This window comes from Prionailurus bengalensis, chromosome D2, assembly GCF_016509475.1.
Source record: "Prionailurus bengalensis isolate Pbe53 chromosome D2, Fcat_Pben_1.1_paternal_pri, whole genome shotgun sequence".
Classification (NCBI taxonomy): Eukaryota; Metazoa; Chordata; class Mammalia; order Carnivora; family Felidae; genus Prionailurus; species Prionailurus bengalensis.
The window spans coordinates 50,669,730-50,686,846 of record NC_057351.1 but is presented as its reverse complement, the minus strand read 5'-3'; positions in this window follow the sequence as shown (position 1 = coordinate 50,686,846).

Here is a 17,117-nt window from a genome sequence, read left to right as displayed (position 1 = left end):
AATCTGACGGCTGAATCCTTCAAAGATAAGTAAGTCTTAAAATGAACGTCATACATCATAAAAGGAACTGTGTAGAGGGACCCAGGAAGGGCTCAGTTCAATACTTTCCTATATTCTCACAAAAACTACAGGTAATACTTCTAAAAAATCTCAAGATTAGCGAAAAAAATGTTGGAAAAGCCCAGAAATGGAAATGAAACCTAAACATAATGAAAATAACAAAGTAGAAACAAAGTAACGAAAATTTGAGCAAAGATGGGGTGGATGGCTTGCAAAAAATTCTATAAAAGTAGTAAGACCTAGAGAATGCCTTTATTCTTTATTAAAGTCAAAGGAGATCTAATACATAACTGGTATTGTTGAAAACGAGAATGGATGGAACAGATCGAAATGTTGAATGCCAAGGAGAATGAATTCCAAGAATGCAAAGTTCACCATTAGAAAAAATGAGATACTCCTTATCAGATTAAAAACAAAAATAAAGGATATTGGTGCTAAAATGCATGTGATGAAATTTGAAACACTTTATTTTAAAAATAAGTTGAGGGCACCTGGGTGGCTCAGTTGGTTAAGCGTCTGACTTTGGCTCTGATCATGATCTTGTAGTTCGTGACTTTTGAGCTCCATGTCAGGCTCTGTTGTCAGCACAGATCCTCTGTCCTCTCTGCACCTTCCCCACTTGTGCTCTAGCCAAAAAAAAAAAAAAAAAAAAGTTGAGTACATTAGCATTAGAAAAATCATATGTCAATCTCAAATGAACAGATAAGCTTATTGTTTCGGAAGACCAGATTTATTCTCAAAACCAAGATAACAAAGGTTCTGTTATCAGGTATTTAACTTTACTCTAATTGTAGCCATCTTAATCATATGAAAATTTATGAACATACTGAACAGGTGATGATGAAGGTGTTCATATTGTAACTAAAAAAAACGACGAATAGCAGAAAAACATGTCAATTAAAAGATGATGAAAGTCTAAAAATAGAAGACCCTACTAACCTTATGAAATTTCTTACCCTTGATACTAATTCCAAAGAATACAAATTAAGAGGACTCGTTTTCGGGGCACCTGGGTGGCTCAGTTGGCTAAGTGTGAAACTTTTGGCTCAGGTCACGATCTCGTGGTTTGTGCGTGTGAGCCCTGCTTCAGACTCTTCTGACAACTCAGAGCCTGGGGTCTGCTTCAGATGCTGTCTCCCCCTCTTTCCACCCCTACACTGCTCATGCTCTATGAAATTTTAAATCTTTAAAAATGATTTGTTTTTCCTATTGGATTAGAAGGCTAAACTTGTAACATCCAAAACAGGAAATGTACATTCATAGACACTTCCGGTAAAACTAGACATTAGCACAACCTTCGAAAGTCTTAGAAATGTTACAAATGTTACCATTTGCCTCAGCAACTTCATCTCTAGACCTTCGAAAATTGGACAAGTGTAAAATAGGGTATACCTTAAAACATCTGAATCTTAGTTGTTCAATGGCAAAAAATTACAGGCACCTAAAATGTTTATGACCTATCATCTATGTGAGAAACTATCCAGAAGATCTTAATTTTACCCTATAAAAATTTTGGGCAGTTGGTGTAACAAAAATTCTTATATCTAGGTGGTAGGATGATTTTTATGCATGTTTTCTAATGTCTCCTATAAGGATGATGTATTTGCATAATATAAAAGTTTATAAGAAACTTTGCAGTATCCTGTTAGGTAGAAATGCTTATATGGTCTTCTCTTACTTTGAGCTCCAGGGCCAACCAGAATGCCTAGGAGAAACCCTGTAATTAAAATGTTAATGGTGGCTGCTGTTGGGAAATGAAGTTACAAATGATCTTTACTCTTCCTTGTATGTATGTTGTCCTGTCCGTAAGATGTTGCCTTGTTTAATTCTTTGTAAAGACAGAACTCCTCCAAAAAGAGCAAGAAACATGAAAGAAGTTGACCCTTACCTATTCATTAAAACTTCCTCATTTGCTCTGCTTAATCTGAAACTTCATGTGTGACCCCAGTAGGGGGCTCATTTGATTCAGGTTGTCTTCCTCTCCTTACTCCCTTTTCCATCCAAGAGGCTGATTTTTGAAGAAATACAAATTAAGATTAAGTGGAATTAAACAGCAGCCTCCTTCCTGATACCATGCTTCAGACCTTTCTCACTCTCAGCTGTTCTCTTAGATCAAAGACCGGGGCCCCTCTGAGTGTGGTTTTCACTTCACCTTAAGGTTGAAGTGATTAAATGGGAATAAGGAGATGATTTGTTTCTATTGAAAATAAGGTTTGAAGCTCTACACTTTTTCTTAAATTGTAATATTAGCCATTTGAGTTACTGACTTGTAAAAATACATGCTTAATAAAAACGCATACAGGAAAAAATGGGAAAGGAAAAACAAATTCCAACAGAAGTAGGTCCTTAAAAATCGAACATCTCTCAAGATGTCTCTCTGAACTCAAAGACTAGAGAGCAACTTAAAAGTGGCATTAGTGAGTGCTGCTATGAACATTGGGGTACAAGTGGCCCTATGCATCAGTACTCCTGTATCCCTTGGATAAATTCCTAGGAAAAAAAAAAAGTTAGAATGGGAGAGAGCCAAAGCGTAAGAGACTGTTAAAAACTGAGAACAAACTGAGGGTTGATGGGGGGTGGGAGGGAGGAGAGGGTGGGTGATGGGTATTGAGGAGGGCACCTTTTGGGATGAGCACTGGGTGTTGTATGGAAACCAATTTGTCAATAAATTTCATAAACAAAAAAAAATAAAATATTTAAAAAAAAAGTGGCATTAGTTTATATAGACTACTTAAGAGTACGGAATTTGTCTTGTAAACTAAAGGAGGGAAAGCAAAATGGAAATCCTAAACTTAGCATTAACAGGTCATCAGAAGATCTGAGTTCCTGAAAGATCTTGTTCAGGTTAAGAAAGAACAGAGAGAAAGGTCCCTGACTGGTTGAGTTGGTAGAGCCTGTGACTTGGGATCTTGGGGTTGAGTTTGAGGGAGACTTCACTTTAAAGCAAAACAAATCAAACTAAACAGGAGTCACATAAACATATACATGCATGCATGAATACACATCTAGACGTTTCAGATTAAAAAATTTTCTTAATGTTCATTTTTCAGAGACCGAGCATGAGTGGAGGAGGGGCAGAGAGGGAGGCAGAATCCAAGCAGGCTCCAGGTTCTGAGCTGTCAGCACAGGACCCAATGTGGGCCTCAAGCCCACAAACTGGATCATGACCTGAGCCAAAGTCAGATGCTTAACCGACTGAGCCACCCAGGAGCCCCTAGATATCCTAGATCTTAAAAAGTATTTAAAACCTATATATTTAACCTTACTCCAAAATTCTTTTTTTCTTTGGTAGCTTTTTCTATCCTTGCGTGTCTGTCTATCCCATTAAGTTTGGAGTTGCGCTGAGGAAAGTCACTGGAGGCCATCAGATTGATTTATATTGACTCTGAAAAGAACGCAAAATGGGAAGGAAGTGCCCATCAGCATGCACCAGCACTGCTGGGTTCCAACATTCCTGCTGCTTTGATTCACAGGGACACCAGGCAGCCCCTCAGTGTTCATGCTACATGTGACAGTTGTCAAGGCTGACCTATAATACATCAGAGTGGCTTAATCTTTAATTGCATGTAAAATCCTAGAAGAAAAGAAAAAATGGCATTTCTATAATCTTTTGCTCCTCCACCCCCTAAAACCCTTGGTCTCAAGATTTGCTGGTATCCAAGAAATGTGGTCAGTCATCACTTTTCAGGCAGACCCAAATTCCAGATTTCTCCAGTAGTTAATAGTCGAGGACTACAGGTGACAAGTGAAAGCTGGTAGGCTACTGGGGTGGTAATGGGACACTTTGCCTGTGTTTGAGTCTTTACAAAGGGGGAGGATGGAAGATTAAATGATAGTTTCTGATAATACTTAGGCTGATCATGTTTCATGTGGAAACTTGTATGAATGTTGAGATTCTTTGCTGTCTTGTCAGGGCTGACCCACTTAGGAAATACGGTTTTCCAGTGGATCACAGTTACACCCTTCACTAATGTTGCCCTCAGCTTCAATGAACTTCCCAATCCATGGTGACCCCTCCTAGAGGAGATAGTTTATGGTCTATAACTGAGACAAGACAGCAAGTCTCAGCTCCAAGGATCACTTTGGGATAACTCCAAGGCCATTTCAGGCTCAGAGCTCCTTGTAGGATTGAAAAATGTTCAGTTGCAATAGCCTTCCTAGTCCACTTCATCTGCTCAGTCTTCCCTTCCTCACTTTACTATAGTTGTATCTTGAAGGTATTCCCCAAAACACCTTTGCACAAAATAGAAGACCACATTCTCCTTAGAGGCCAAAGGTAGAAAATCAGTTGAATACATATATAGTAAGCTTTTCATAAAGCTAAGTTTTAAAGAATTACTTTGTGGTATGTAGAAATGTTTTTTAAAAAATCATGGTAATGATAGATAACTATAAAGTATGACCTAAACTCTAGACTTTGTTTTTTTTTTTTAAATTTTCTTTTTTAACGTTTATTTTTGAGACAGAGCATGAACGGGGGAGGGGCCAAGAGAGGGAGACACAGAATCGGAAACAGGCTCCAGGCTCTGAGCCATCAGCCCAGAGCCTGATGCGGGGCTCGAACTCACGGACCGCGAGATTGTGACCTGGCTGAAGTCAGACGCTTAACCGACTTGAGCCATCCAGGCGCCCCTCTAGACTTGCTTTTCAAGCAGTGGAGTCAGTAGGCAGACCAGGAATGCCGTGAATTCATACATACTCATTTTGTGACCATGCCAGAGGGAGTAATGACAGGCAACTGTGTCCAGAATGATGTTGGCACACAGTCTTGGAGCTTCTCTGACCAGCTAATCTTCCTCCCTTAGGATTTTACTCCCCTATTTTATGTTCCTCCCCAAAACTAATAGGAGTGCAGATGCCATGTAAGTGGGGATGGGAAGGGCAAGCTGGAGAGGTGCTGTGAATCTCTGCTTACATGGTTAATCGTCAGCTGCATTGGTTGCTCAGGTGGCTGTTAAGACAATTCAGAACAGACCCTTCTACCTTACCTCTTTTGTGTCTTACTCTATCATTGTGATTCTGGCATACTCTAAAACATGGTCTATGTACATTTAAATTTTACATAGTGTGCAACATGTTTTCAAACACATAAACAATAGAAATCAATGTGAACTTTTTGAGGACTATATGCATATATTAATAGAACAATTCTTCTTGGGCAATTAACATTTCTTGCCAAGCCAACAGGCTGCCACATTTGCTCCTCTCCATGAGGCCACTGTCTTCGTTGCCCCAACCAGTCTCTTCTACGCTCCCCTCTTTGAGCCCATGTCACCCTCCCTTGCTCTGGGTGATTGTATATCTTCTGTCTTTCCGATCTACTGTGAGTCCCAATCTCTTTTTTTTCCCTTTGATTATCAAGAGCCTCTTCATCATTTACCAAAGCCCATCTCCTGCAATTCAAAACTTGTGGCTTTCAGAATGATTGCTTCTGTTAATAGCTTAAATTTTTTTAGAAGTAAAAACCCATACTGTTTCCCTTTTATTGCTCTGGAGAATTTAATTCTTTGAGAGGCAATGTGGATGCTTCTGACACACGGGGGGGGGGGGGGGATCATCTATAAGGAAGTACAGAAAACAATTTTAAGATACTGTGGGAAGCGTTTGCAAGGCTAAGTTGCAGCCCCTGTTCTCATTGCTGTGTTTTCTGCTTGGAGAGAGCATTTCTGGGGGTTCAGTCACTCAGCCTCTTGGAGCTCCTCCACGAGCATCTTCACCAGTACTGTTGAGTCGAGACTTGCTCAAAGTCCCATTCTTCCTGTCATTTGATCAGTGTTCAATCAAGATGAAATTGTTACTCATCACCTTGGTCTTTTGGGTGAAGGTTTTAAACAGGGCTTGAGAAGCATGAATATGAATTTGGGGGCACTCTGACATTCTTTCCAATATCCCTAGTAGTGATTCATGGAACCCACGATTTTTGCAGAATACAGTCACAATCACCATCTTTGTTAATGTAGCACATAGAATCTTAAAAATTCATACCAGAGATGGAGATGAAGCTTTGTAGCTACCTATAGGAGGCCACGTTCTAATTAAGCTGCTTTCTACTTCTAATGAAACCCTAATTAGAACTCATAATTTGAGTGGCATTAATGTTCTCTGAGTTCCATGAAATGTTTGCTGCGGTTGTTTAAAACCCATGGGTGTTGAAATAATAGCAAAGCTGTCCCACCTGGATGTGGCTATATTTAAATGGAGAACAATCTATATTTGGTAATGTTGAGACCGGTTTGATAAAATGGGCTTTGTTGGCTGCCAATTCTTTCTCCTTTGGATTCCATCTTTTGCTCTGTTCAGCTAATACTTAAAAACCTAGTCTTGGTCATCTTACAACTTTGCCTCCACCCATGGCTTAAAATGCCAACTACAAAATAGAATCCAAAGTTACTAACTACATGTGACCTTGCCTAAACTTCCCAAACCATTTCTTTCACATATGCCCTCACTGTGAAATCTCTCCTTCCACCAACCTTTTTTTCTTCTGTCTTTAAAATCTTTGTATATTTTTCAGAGAGAACACAAGCAGGGGAGGGGCAGAGAGAGGGAGACACAATCTGAAGCAGGCTCCAGGCTCTGAGCTGTTGGCAAAGAGCCCCATGCAGGGCTCTAACCCAAAAATTGTGAGAACATGACCTGAGCCGAAGATGTGATGCTTAGCCACCCAGGAGCCCCGTTTCCACCAAGCTTACTCTTGAGCCACACTTAAACACTTGCCATGACAAGAGCCTAGGGATATAGTCTCTTCATCATGTTTTCACATGGGCTGTCTTCTAGTTGAATTGTTCCTACCTGTTGACCATGTGAAAAATTCTTGAGTTATGCTCAGGTGAAAAAAAAATGAAGTAGATGATTACACATGTACACAGTCATGGAAGAGAAAATTGTGGGACATTGGAGATCATTAGTTTTGACGTGAGTTAGTATGGAGTATTTTGTGTTCCTATCAACATTTCCATACTGTAAAGCGGCTTGCACAATTATTTGAACTACTTGAGCAATGTAATTTCAGTCCAACAGGTGAATTATGATTGGTGTTCCTTGTAGATACGGGATAGCACATGTCCATGCCCCCCAGCCAAATATCATCAGGAGCCTGTCTGTACCTGAAGTTGGGTTTACTACACTACACATGACAGAGTGAGCACACATGGGGAATTGTGGGATTTCTCAGTAAGACGGGTGTTCAATCTTAAAAGACTTGGGCTTTGAGGTAGTTTTTAGGCCAGTCTAAAGATTTGCTGTGTATCTGGTGCTGTCTAAAGCAGAACAATTCGATGATTGGGTGTATCTACTTTCAAGGGCAGAACTGAGCAAGGCTAATGATGTAATTGGTAAAGAGCGGTCACTCATAGTAGCCAGGAGAGGGGCATGTTAGGTCTTCTGTGGGTTAAATGGTGATTTTTTTTTTCTTTTTATGCTTACACAAAGTTAGGGAGTAGCCTTGTTTGCTGCCCATTATCATGGACCCAGAGTAAGCATATCTGCTATTCTGTGAGAATGTTTATGTCCAACAAGAGAATAACCCTGCCTCTCAGAAGTGCCAGGCCAACTTCATAGAACAGTCTGTCTGTAAACTTCAGAGCAGTGCTTGGATGTTGGGATTTGCTTTTTCTTTTCCTTATGAGAGAAGTGAGAGAGCATATGAAAAGTACTTCGGACTTGGTGATCTTGTCAATCTCTGTATAGGAATGAGACACATGATCACCTTTCTGGAATCTTGTGGGTGAGACTTTTAACTGGCAGAGGGTGGGAAGCAGCAGATAGGGGTGGACATCTGACAAAAATTTGCCCTCCAAAGAGTGAGAGCCCACGTTGTTGCAGAGGATGGGAGCCTGGAAGGGGATCCATGTAAGACTATGAGGAAACAGTCATTTTCTTTGATTTTGCCCATTGACTGGCAGTCTCCTCATACCCTGTAGCCTTGGTGGATAAAGCTTCCAGGCAGACATGCTTCTGTGCTAGAGCATCCTTCTCAGTGCTAACCTTTGTCCCTCTGTTATGTCCTGCTTAGGTCTTGAAAATATCAAACTGATGGTACAATATTTTAAGGCACACCAAAGTCTAAAATATGGCTAACACTAGCATATCTACTATTCCTTAATAAGATACATTAACAACTTAGAATTTCCCTTACATAGCCCTGTCTGATCCTCCTATGGGTGTACTACCCAGCAGTAACGGTTATGCTGAATTTGGGTTCTTGTTTTCTCATACACTTATTAATACTGAATGCATATTTACATAACAGACCAATGCATTGTGTTGCTTTGAACAGTTTTGTATTTCACATGAAAAGCTTTGTATATATTCAACGTATGTCTGAGATTCATCCGTGTTGAAGCATGTAATTCCAGTTCACCTGTTGGGTAACAATTCCTTTATGAATATACTCCCTTAGTAACTTGCCTGTGTTGGACATGCTGTTAATGTTTTTTTTCCCTTGTATAAATATTGCTATGAAAATGGGCATGCACCTGTCATGCTGTAAAGGTGGGTGAAATTCTGTAGGATTTATATGTATGAGTAGAATTTCTGTGTGTCTGTAACTAATTTTTTTTTTTAAACCAATCACATCAATTTACCCAGCCATCAGCAATATAGGAAAGTTCCCCAGTCTCCATAGTCTAACATAGTGGTCGTTGGACTCTCAAGTTTCTGTGTTAGGATGAAATGAAATCCTACCATTTTTATTTTCAGATAGATTTTCCCATTCCTTGGCTACATTAGGCAACTTTTTTAGACTATTGGCTATTGAAGTGGTGTTGGAATTGGCTGCTTCTGTTTGCTTATTCTATTTGGTTGTTGGTCATCTTATTGACTGGAGAAGTTCTTTGCACTGCATAGGTTTCATTTGTTGTATGGTTGCAAGTATTATCTGTGGGTAATCTTTCCATTCTTCATGGTATTTAAAAAATTTTTTTTCAACATTTATTTATTTTTGGGACAGAGAGAGACAGAGCATGAACGGGGGAGGGTCAGAGAGAGAGGGAGACACAGAATTGGAAACAGGCTCCAGGCTCCGAGCCATCAGCCCAGAGCCCGATGCGGGGCTCGAACTCACGGACCGCGAGATTGTGACCTGGCTAAAGTCGGACGCTTAACTGTGCCACCCAGGCGCCCCTCTTTGTGGTATTTTTGATGAATAGAAGTGTTCTGGTGTTAATGTGGCCAGATCCAGTGTTAAGTGCTGTGTAAGGGGCGACCTATAACTGAGTGGCTTGTAACAATAACCATTATTTTATGCCATGGTTTCTTTGGGTCAGAATTTGGGAAGGGCTTAGTGGAATGCTTCTGACTCAGGGTCTCCCAGGTGGGTCCAATGGGATGGTGGTTGGAACTGGAACAGTGGAAAGCTGACTGGGCATTTCTCTCTGTTCATGTACTATCAGAACTTTGCTGTATGATGTCTCTGTAGGGTCTTACTTGACTTCCTTCACAACATGACCACATGGGGTAGTTGAGCCACTTACTTGGAAGTTGAAGACGCCAGTGTGTTTCACAAGCAAGATGGAAGCTGCATAGCCTGTAAGGACTTACTAGCCTTGGAATTTTGTAGTGTCAATTCTGTTGTATTTTTTGGGCAAAACAGTCACAAAAGCCCACTCCTTGTGTGACTTTGACGCTCATCCTATTAGAAGCAGAGCACGTGGAATAGGGAATATTGCTGTGGCTATCTTTGGTAAATAGAATCTGCCAAATAGATACATCCATATTTCTCAGTGTTGGTTGTTTGAATCTTGATCTAGAAATCCTTCAACTCCAGGCTATAAAGACTTTCTCCTAGATTTTTCCTCAGTGTTACTTGGCTATATACAATTATTCAATACATCTGGAATTGATTTCTGTGCATTGAGGAGATAATTCTAATCCAGTGCACACTAGTTTTCTATTTACTGGTGACCTGAAATAGTAGATTTGTTACAAACTTTGATGTATACATGCTTCAAGAGCTTACTGTCATATTAAATTTGTTCTTAACTGCTACAACTTTTAAGGAATCTCCACATTGTTCTTACAAAAACCATTGTGTTTTGGGGCACGTCGGTGGCTCAGTTGGTTAAACGTCCAACTTCAGCTGAGGTCATGATCTTGGAGCTGCTGAGTTCAAGTCCCACGTCGGGCTCTTGTGCTGACGGCTCTGAGCCTGCACACTGCTTTGGATTCTGTCTCCCTCCCTCTAACTCTGCCCCTCCTCCACTGATGCTTTGTCTCACTTCTTCAAAAATACTAAAAGGAGCTATTCTTTGTCTTTTGTTCTTTCATTAAAAAACTTAGTCTAAGAAACAAACCCTGCATAGGAGCCCTTACTACATTCTCCCAGCAAAGCTTAAGTGATAGCTAACAAAGTCTGTCCTCCTTACTCAACACTAAAATGTCTCTAATGAGAGGGGTGCCTGGGTGGCTCGGTTAAGCATCCAACTTGAGCTTGGGTCATGATCTCACATTTACTGAGTTAGAGGCTTTTGTCAGGCTCTGTGCTGACAGCCTGGAGCCCCCTTCAGATTCTCTTTTGCATGTGCTCACTCTCTGACCCTCTCCTGCTTGCATGCTCTTGCTCAACAATAAACATTAAAAGTCTCTAAGGAGAGGTACTGTTGTCCAAAATAGAATACCCTCAGATGTTATTGCTGCCTTGCAAGGAAGTACCTATGCCATTATCCAAACAGAATGTTGTATTTATACCTGGTGAACCTGCTTAACATGTTAGCCTTATGAAATCACATGAAGGCACGGTGAACACCTTGCTGATCTGACCACAAGCTTAGGGATCTTAGTAAATCAATGGTTTGGATCATGGGGCTCTTGATGGGAGGAAAAAAATACTTTTTGGGGGTATCATTATCCTCATGTGTTTTCTCTTGCATGTACTTGTCTTGCTACTGTGATATCTGCCTGTAGTGCAGGCAGCTATCTGCCGAACAACCTCTCTTCATGCTAACAAAACCCATTGGTATCCATTCAGGGCATGTTGCTGAAGAGGGGGCTGTGTAAGATTTTAAGAGCAAGTTGGGAGGTGTGGGGTGTTGGAAGAGGTCCTGTAGAGGATATGACTGCCGGTTGACTGAATAGCTGCACCCAGGTAGAGCACTGTACCCCTTCACTATCATTGGAATGTACATTCCATCTACCATTCCCATGCTGGGAGATATCTCGAGGGCATAGCCTTTAGAGTAAGGTGTTGTGGAGACCATCTGGACTAATGCATGACTGAACTCAAGTCAGCTAAAATCCTTCAAGATTCTGGCAGGATGTCTTTCGGCCACCCAAGACCAGCCTTGTTTGTAAGTTCCCTTTTAAAACCACCACCTATCGATCTGGAGTGGTTTACCTCTTTATTTGCTTTCTCCTTGCCTTCTGTGTACAGAGGCTGGTTGCAAACCAATAACTTTTTTTTTTTCTTAAATAAGGGCCATCCTACCAGGTATTGAGTGATACCTTAGTGTAGTTTTGATTTGCATATCTCTGGTTAGTGGTGTTTAGTATCTTTTAATGTACTTATTGATAACTTTGGTTTTTGGAAAAATGTTGCTCAGGTTCTCTGCCCACTTACTAATCAGACATTTTGGGTTTTTGTTTTTGCTTTTGATTTGTAGGAGATCCTCTATATTTTGGGTATTAACCCCTTACTGAACTTGGCTCACAAATATTTCTTACCCGTTCTCCAAATAAAAAAGGATGCATTTTAATTTTGACTTCCTTTGCTCTATAGAAGCTTTTTAGTTTGAGTCTGAGGTATTGTTGCTTTTTTCTTGTGCTTCGTGTCCTATCCAAAAAATCATTGCCAAGATCAATGTCATAAAGCTTTTTCTATGTTCAAGGAGTTTCAGTTTCAGGTCTTAAATTTAAATCTTTAATCTAACTTTAGCTAATTTGTATGTATGGTGTAAGATTTTTCACTTTGCATATGAACATCTTTCCCGGGAAGCCTGGGAGGCTTGGTTAAGTGTGAAATCTTGGTTTTGGCTAAGGTCATGATCTATCTCCTGGTTTGTGAGTTCAAGCCCATTTTGGGCTCTGTGATACTAGTGTGGAGCCTGCTTGGGATTCTCTCTCCCTCTCTCTGCCCCTACCCTGTTCCTGTTTTCTCTCTCTGTGTCCCTCTGTCTCTCTCAGAATAAACGGTTAAACAAAAGAACAAAACTAGTTTACCCAACATTGATTGAAGTGACTATCCTTCGCCTGCTAACTGACCATAGATGTATGGGTTTATTTCTGGGCTCTTGGTTCTTTTCCATTTTTATGCCAGTAAAATGTCTTGTAATGTTAAAAAAACACTGTAACATTTTATCATTAAATGACTTTTTCTTGTCATGACTTTCATGTGATGTCTATTTTGTATAAACTCTATTTTCTTTGATCTTCCATTCACATGGAATGTTTCCATCCATTTCTAATTCCCTTTGAGCCAACATGTGTCCCCAAAGCTGAAGTGAGCCTTCTGTAGGTTATATGGAGTATTTTATTTTTTTAAATCCATTTAGCCGACCTATACCTTTGATTGAAGAACTTAATCCATTTATACTTAATCCATTTATAATCCATTTATATATAAAAGTAATTACTGATAATGACTTCCTAATGCCATCTTACCAGTTTTCTGGCTGTTTGAGAGTTCCTTGCTCCTTTCTAGGTCTCCTGGTGCTTGGTTTCAGGAATCACTGATTTTTGCTTAGTGGTATACTTTCATTCCCTTCCCTTTGCCTGTGTATATATACTGCAGGTTGTCCCTTGCATTGGTGTCTGTGCCCTTCGAGGAAGTAGGCACCTCTTAGCTTTGCTTGGTCACGAGAGCCCTTCACTAGTCCTCCAGTGCAGAGATTCTAGGTGGGCTCTCTGGTGGTGTCCCTAGGTAGATTTGCTGCTGAAGTCCTTGAGCAGATGGGTCTGGTACTTAAATAAGGTACACAGACCTGTGGTTTGGGCTCATCAGGGCCAACCTGGTGCTTGGGTCTGCTGGATGGGGCTTGGAACATGGGTCTGAGTGGGTTAACCAGGCTCTAGGGACCATTGGGGTGGGCTTGGAATCTGGGCCCATTGGTTACTGGCCCAGTCTTGGGGAAGATAGGGAGCCTGAGTCCATAGGAGCTGGTCTGGAGGCTGGCACTACCGACTGGGATTGGCCTGGCACTGCTAAAAGGGAGTTGTAACATTGCCAGTCTGGTGCTGGGGCAGAACCAGATTCTGGGCCCATGAGGGCCTGTTTGGAGTGTAGGTTCCTGGAGACTGGCCTGGCACTCTAGAGCAGGCTGGGATCTTTGGATTATTGGAGCTAGCCTGCTATTGGGGCAGGTATGGGCCAGGGATTATAGGAGCCAGTATGGCATTGGGTGGTTCAGGAGCCTGGGGGGCTGGAGTTAGGGGACTTGGGTTTGTGGGAGTCCACCTGAAGTCTCAATTAACTGGAGTCAGCTGGGAGTCAGGGACCATGGGAACCAGCTGGTACTGGTGTGACCTGGGAGCCTGGAGCTCTTGGAGTCCCTTGGGCTGGTATGTGCCTGGGTTTGAGGGGAAAGTCTGCTCATTCTGTGTCTCCCCTCCATGAGGAGGGTGTGTCTCTGCACTGGGCTGCCTGGGTTTGGGGAAGGTGTGACAGGGTAATGTGAACTGTCTTTCCTATGGTCTTCAGTGTGTCTGATTTGTGTTCCACCCAGGTGCTGTCATCCCTCACTTGGAATCCTTCTTGAGAAGACCTCTGTGTGCAGACAGATGTTCAAACTGATATGTCTGGGAGGGGACACAATCATGGGAAATTCCAATTCCACTGACTGACATGACTTCCAAATTCCCTTTTTAATTCTTTGATTTACAGGTTATTAAACTGCTGCAAATTCCAAATACTTGTAACTTTTCCAGATACCTTTCAGTTACCTATTTCAAATCTTGTTTCATTGTGGCAAATGTGAAGAAACGGGCAGAAGACCGGAATATACACTTCTCCAAAGAAGACATTCAGATGGCCAACAGACACACAAAAAGATGCTCAACATCACTCATCAGGGAAATCAAAACCACATAGAGCTACTATCTCACACTGGTCAGAGTGGCTAACGTTAGCAACTCAGGAAACAGCAGATATTGGCAAGGATGTGGAGAAAGGGGATTTCTATTGGGCTGCTGGTGGGAATGCAAACTGGTGCAGCCTCTCTGGAAAACAGTATGGAGGTTCCTCAAAAAGTCAAAAATAGGACTACCCTATGACCCAGTAATAGCCCTACTAGGAATTTATCCAAAGGATACAGGAGTGCTGATGATGCATAGGGGCACATGTACTCTTGTGTTTATAGCAGCTCTTTCAACAGCTAAATTATGGGAAGAGACCAAATGTCCATCAACTGATTTTAATGGAAAAAGATGTGGTTTATATATACAATGGAATACTACTTGGCAATCAAAGAATGAAATCCTGCCATTTGCAACAACATGGGTGGAACTGGAGGGTATTATGCTAAGTGAAATAAGTCAGAGAAAGACATCATAGGTTTTCACTCGTGGAACTTGAGAAACTTAACAGAAGACCATGGGGGAAGGAAAGGGGAAATACAGTTTCAAACATAAGGTTTGCCTCTCTCTCAGACTCCATACAGAGAAGAAACTGAGGGTTGATGTATGGCATGGGGGATGGGGGAAATGGATGATGGGTATTGAGGAAGGCACTTGTTGGGAATGAGCACTGTGTGTTGTATGTAAGCGACAGATGATGGGAATCTACCCCCAAAACCAAGAACACACTGTATACACTGTATGTTATCTAACTTAATGAGTTATAGGTATATAAAAGAACACTTTCTATGACTTGAATCTCAAAGTTAATCCAGAGGGTTTTTTTTTTTTTTTTTTTTGGTGTATCTTGGTAAATGTGCCAGATATTACTGGAAAAAAAAAAAAATACTGTTAAGTGTTGTAGAATTGTCATTTGGGTCAAATTGTTACCAAATCTATGTACTTTCTATATTAGACAAACGTGTTGAAGTCTAGCACTGTATTTGCCTATTCTTTGTATTCTTTTCTATGCATTTTGAAAGTCCTTTATTATGAGTAAACAGAATTATCTCCCCCCTCTTAATTCTTGGTGTATTGTAATTGTTCTAATTCTATTCAAACCACACAAGAGATTATGTAAGGACAGTACTAAGTTGTTAACTCATTGATACTGTTGCTTTTCATACTTTCATACATATCCAGGTTTCCCTGTGGAATAATTTTCTTGGGTAAAGCTTTCTTGGGGTAAGCTCCGTAAAGAGTTCACTCTGTGTTTAGTTAGAATGGTGACAGAGTACCTCAGTACTATCAAAGTCTGGATTGAGTTGACCCTGGATTGGAGTTTTGACAGGATCAGTCTGTTTCATCTCCCATCCTTGGGGTATAACCATCCAACCTGAAACGGTGTTGATGCTAGGGCTTCTTCTGGTGAATACTCCCCTTCCCCATCTTAAGAATTGGACAGACGTCTGGAGGGCAAAATCAGCTGTACCTGAAGCAGGAGTTCTATCTCCAGGGACCTTCAAACTGCTGAAAGCTCTTCCTGTTTCCCTTGTACCAAGCTTACCCAGTTTTACATTGTATGTACAATACCATTAATAACCTCAAAAATGATCTTTATGTTGGCACTCATCTGTCCCTTTTCCAGAATGTTTACTCCTTTGTCTCCATCTGTTAGCAGCTAATACCTTTAATGGTTTTTAAAAATATACACGACAGTTTTGTTTAAACAGACCACCCTGGTCAACTGCAAGTTATTTCTACCGATTGAGCTGCTAATTGGAATTTTTACGTAATCTTTATGAAATTTATCTGGTGATTACTTTATGGACTCCTGATTCTTGGTTCCTTTATTTTTTCTGAATATTTTAAAAAATACTACTTTGTTGTGCTGTACCCAATAATTTCATTAGTTGAAGTTCTTAGAGGTTTCGTTGTTACTCCAGCTCACTGCTACTGATTTCTTGTTTTCTCTTGGAAGGGGTAAACTTGATGGTGAGTTCATGTTTACCTGATACTAAAGCTTACTCTGTGTATCAAGGGACTTAAGCTGAAGTTGGGTTCTTCCAGAGAATTTGTGTGTGTCACTTGGCGCGTGTTCCCTGGGCCAGTCTAAATTCAAGCCCCAGATTCAAGTTAGGGCTACTGAGCTGGTTGCATAATGGTCTCCAAATATGTCCACATCCCAGTGCCTAGAACTTGAGTATGCTCCTTAGATGGCAAATGTGATCAGGCACATGTGATTATGGATCTTGAGTTGGGGAGAGAATCCTGGATTTTCTGGTTGTCGGCTGTAAATAATCAGAAATCTCATAAGAGTGAGGCACGTGGCCACAGAGTAAAAGATGCTTCAAAGCTGTCCTGAAAGGTGGAGGGAGTGGACATGACCAGCATCTGGAAGCTAGAAGTAGCAAGGAGTGGGTTGTCCCCTGGAGCCTCCGGAAGAAAACCCATCCCTACTCTTACTTTGGTTTGAGTCTTCTGAAACCCATTTTGTGCTTCAAAATTCCAGAGTGCTAGGAGAAGAAATTTGTGTTAAGCCACGAAATAAATGGAAATTGTGAAGCAATAAACCAAGACAGGTAGTTTGTGATTACAAATTATCTAGGAGACTCACCCCACCCTGCTGCCCATCAAGCCCAAGCAGAGGTTAGGATGGATTAATTTTGCATCTCCTCCTCAGATAGTCCTGGACATCTGCAGAAGTTGCCATCTAATTCTCCAACTTGTGAGGGTCTAAGATCATTCTTCCACTGTTAAAACAGTTTTTTCATGTCAGCAGTTGCCCCAGGCACCTTGTCAATCTTGTATTCACTTCTTACATTGTTGTCTAGTCCAAGATTTCTAGGTGTTGGTATGAGGACATAGATTCTAAAATGGCTTGGAACATTCTTATCTAGAAGATGAATGTAAGGATAATACCTACATAAAAGTGTTCATAAACATTCAATAAACATTTCAAGGATAAAGATGATTCTGGTAACTTAGTTTCTCCAAGCAAGCAAATAAATCATTTTCATCTGCTTGCATACCAAATTTACAAATCTATAACTCTATCCTGTGGTTATGACACC